This window comes from Scomber scombrus, chromosome 9 (genome assembly GCF_963691925.1).
Source record: "Scomber scombrus chromosome 9, fScoSco1.1, whole genome shotgun sequence".
In the NCBI taxonomy this organism is placed as follows: Eukaryota; Metazoa; Chordata; class Actinopteri; order Scombriformes; family Scombridae; genus Scomber; species Scomber scombrus.
The window spans coordinates 7,816,868-7,821,048 of NC_084978.1; positions in this window are offsets into that span (position 1 = coordinate 7,816,868).

Here is a 4,181-nt window from a genome sequence, read left to right on the forward strand (position 1 = left end):
TTTCAAGTTTGATGCAATTTGATGCTATTGCTGTTCAAACTCAGCAAGCAATAAATTAAAACGCACAGTGAAAAACAGATCACACACAGATATAGTGAGAAGAGAGGAATTCCATGCAATCTGCCCCAGTTTAGAAACCCTTCTGCAAAAACAGGGGCATGCATAAAACTTTTATTGATGTTCATTTCATGACACACTTGAAGAGAATATCAGATATGGACTGCTTCAAAGAGAAGCAAACATCAGTCAGCCCTATAAAACACGGTCAGAATAATGTTTTTCTTATGGGAAGGAGCACCAGTCCATTTCTGTTTTGACACAGATCCATCAGCTGGGTCACAAAAAATACAGGAAATACTGTGAGTGACCTTTACTAAATTCCCAGGCTCTCAAACTTCCCAGCCATTAAATCCACAACAATCACTGCTGTTATTTAATAACTGTGTAATTAAGAATGCCTGAGTAGTAGTACAGTATTCACAAGCTCAACATTAAAAAAAATCTATCCTCCTCAAAAATTGTAAGTTGTTTTGCATTGTCCTCCAATAGAAGTGTATTTGTAAGGCCACAGTCAATATGGTTGAATGGGTGCATTTTAAAATGACAATGAGTCATTTTTGAAATAATGAACACACTTTTAAGTTGAAAAGTTGGCTTTTCCAGTCAGTGAGGCTCAAGTATTGCACAGTAATTGTTTTGTCTGTGACCTAGTCTGCCAAAACTATTTGATAAATATCATTTTTACTACATTGCATTTATTTGTTTCTTGATTTTAATCATGAAATCTGAATATATGACCTTTAAAACAAAAAAAGGCAAATATTCTGAAGATGATCACACTTTAAAGACAAACTCATTATCTCTTAAATAGTTTTTTTTTAGAACTTAGGGCTTCATGGGATATTCTGAAGGTAACAAATAAGTGACTCTGAAAAGTTACTTTTTAATATGTGTGAGAGCATACCATGTATGTTTGCCTGTGGGTCAGTGATGTCAACTGCAATCCTGCCTCATTTATTTCTCTCAATGTTTCTTGGCGTCCTCTAATGGCTTTTTATTTGTTTTCTCTCAGAACAAACATGACGGATGACTCACAACAAGTTTCACCGAAACAGGAAGAACTAAGAGCAGATGGCATTCTGCCACCCGCGGCGGCTGGAGAACCTAACTGTTAATGAGATGTGTCGAGTTTGATTAAGCATCTTTTAATCCCCGTAACATGCTGACTTTCCTACAATTTCATTTTTCACACCATCCAGCCTGAATGATACAAGAATAATTCTCACACTTTTTTTTTGCTGTCAAGCAGGGTGATATTTTTGCCTACCTGTGAAAGCTAATACCAAGTGTATAACTCCACTTTTTCAGTTGTAATTATTGCACTTTCTGAATTCTGAAGTCTTTGACAATATAAACAGGGCAAAACAGTGTTCATTGTCAACATGTTAAAACGCTGCTTGAAATGGTATATCTTGTCATATGTGGTATCTATTTCTCAAACTGAAGATCCTCTTTTCAAAGATAATAGCAGGAATTGTCTATTATCAGAGGTCACTCACCCCTTTCACAGTGCCATAAATGAAGGCTTTTGATTCCTATATGAGACGCACCTGGTTATCCATCCCGAGGGGTAAAGCAATCACATCCACTTAAGTCTGGTGTAGATAACTGCGCAGAATGCTTACCACAAGCTCAATCCAAAAAGTTTCATATAACAAGCCATACAGACATCTATTTCTTGGGGTCAGCTACAATTTGCTGGTTAAAACCATCACTGCAAGTGGCACCTAAAGGGATGTTGTTGTTGAATTTTGTTGAGACAGAACATTGTGTGCATTTACAAGACAGTCTGGGTGCAATCTATGTGCTTCGTGGGCTTTATTGGTGAGAAATTTGACATTTGTTGCCAAAGCACAGTAACAATTACAAAAAGACACTGTTAAGGAGTATAGTAATAAAGTAATATAAGTAATATTGCAAGATGCAAGATAAACAAAAACAATGCAAGTGTTAAACAACTTATAAAGTAAAGAGATATTAATTGGGAGGGATAATACAATTCAGTCATTAGTCTATAAATAACATAACAAAGGAGATGGTGGTGGAGAGTAGAATATGGAAATCACAAGTACATTTAAAGATGTCTATCTGTCTATGTTTGGGTCCTACTGGTTTGTTTCCTACCAGCATATGTAGCACTGTCCCTCCCCCAGAATATAATGTTTCCCTTTCTGACAGATTTTGTGTTTTTTTTTAACATTTTGCAAAGAATTCCTTTCTAAGGTTTGACATTCTGTTAAAAGGTATAATTCTGCCTCTACTACTCCCTCTTTTACAATGACAGCACATATCTACCTGTGTCTGCCCTTCTGTATTGCCAGACTATGGTAACTCACTCTGTACATTATTGTTCAATGGCATTTCTTAACAAGTATCTGTCTCTGATAGCAGTTGACGGTAATTCTGGGCGATGCAGGAAAACAACAAACAAATTATATGCAAACGTTTATCTGAATATAAGTCCTGGGATCACAAATTGATGGACAAACTTGTCAATGCCAACCTAGTTGATATTAAAAGAAGCATATTGATCATTGATGGATGTGGGTCACAGAAACAATTGAAGAAGGTATTGGAGATATCTGAATTAGATGGTTAACAAGTGTCATGTTTCCCACTTCATAGAAGACTTCCAGTAAGGGGCATTGTTGATAAAGTAACATATGTGGCTAATGCAAGAACATTTAAAGAAGGTAATAAAGTTGCTGACAGTCATAGAATGATCAGGATGAGTGATGGAGAAAAGTATGAAACAAGACAGGCTATGTTGCATTTTAAATTGGAAATCATGCCTGACAAACCACTCTTAGATCACATCAGTTACCCAGTAAGAGCTTTTGTTCCCAAACTCATTCAGTGCTTGTTGTTGGAAATTTAAACAGAGCTCACTTGTGAGTGGACATGGTATGGGGGTATGTGGTAGATGCAAAGATGAGAAAAGCAGCAGCAGAAACTGTGGAAAAGAACCCAACTATAATCAGTGTGGGGGAGTAAAGACGGATGGCAAGCAGACTGTCCAAAGAGAAAGAAATGGATGGAAGTCAGGAGGATCAGGTTCAAGAGAAGGCTGAGCCACGGGGAAACAGCTAGCAATGAAAAGATTCAAGAAGTAAGGGAGAACAAATCACCTCGGAAGCACAATGAAAATGTTCTCAGCATTTCTGACCACAGTTAACTGTGCCGCTGATGCAGAAAGGAAATCCGAGAGAATGGATATTGTAGAAAAATTACTGGTGATGGGCTGTTGAGAGAAACTTTCAGGCCCTCTCAGAGTCTAGGTTGAGAAGTTAGAGAATAAGATGAGGGGCGACAAATAACTTCATTCAGTAATACATTTATTGTGTTGTTATTATTGTATGTATTGTATTTAAATGTATTTTGTTATTTTCTTTTTCCTTTTATATGATATACAGTCACCAGCCACTTCATTAAGTACACCTGTGCAATCTAATTTGATCTAATACAACAGCTCTGCCATAAATTCTACTTTTTTCAAGTTTATACATTTTCAGTTTTTGCTGACATTGCCAAAAAAAGAAGATAATTCTACTTTATGTTTATTACTGAGGTTGTACTAAGTGGTGGTGGTGTACTGGGGTGCATCATATTGACCCCTAGTATATCACCATCACCCACTAGGACATAATAAATAATAATAAACATAAAGTAAAATAATCAACTTATTGACATTGTCAACAAAAACTAAAAATGTATCAATTAATCAGTCAATCTTTATTTATATAGCGCCAAATCACATCCAAAGTCATCTCAAGGCACTTCTCACATAGAGCAGGTCTAGACCGTACTCTGTAATTTAATTTACAGACACCTAACATTCCCCCATGAGCAAGCACTTGGCAAATCTGTATAAGCTTCATAAATGTATAATTTATAGCAGAGCTGTTGTATTGGATTGAATTAGATTGCACAGGTGTACCTAAAGAAGTGGTTAGTTAGTGTATTATAATGTAGGAATTTAGTCTTATTTTCAAACCAGTAGATGGCGGTAATGCAAGACTTTGAATGCAAACCGCCTCCAAAACCAACAAAGAAGAAGACGCTGCTTTTATTCTGAAGTTTCTGACCGGAAATTCTGTCATTCCCATTTTTAGCCGTTGAAC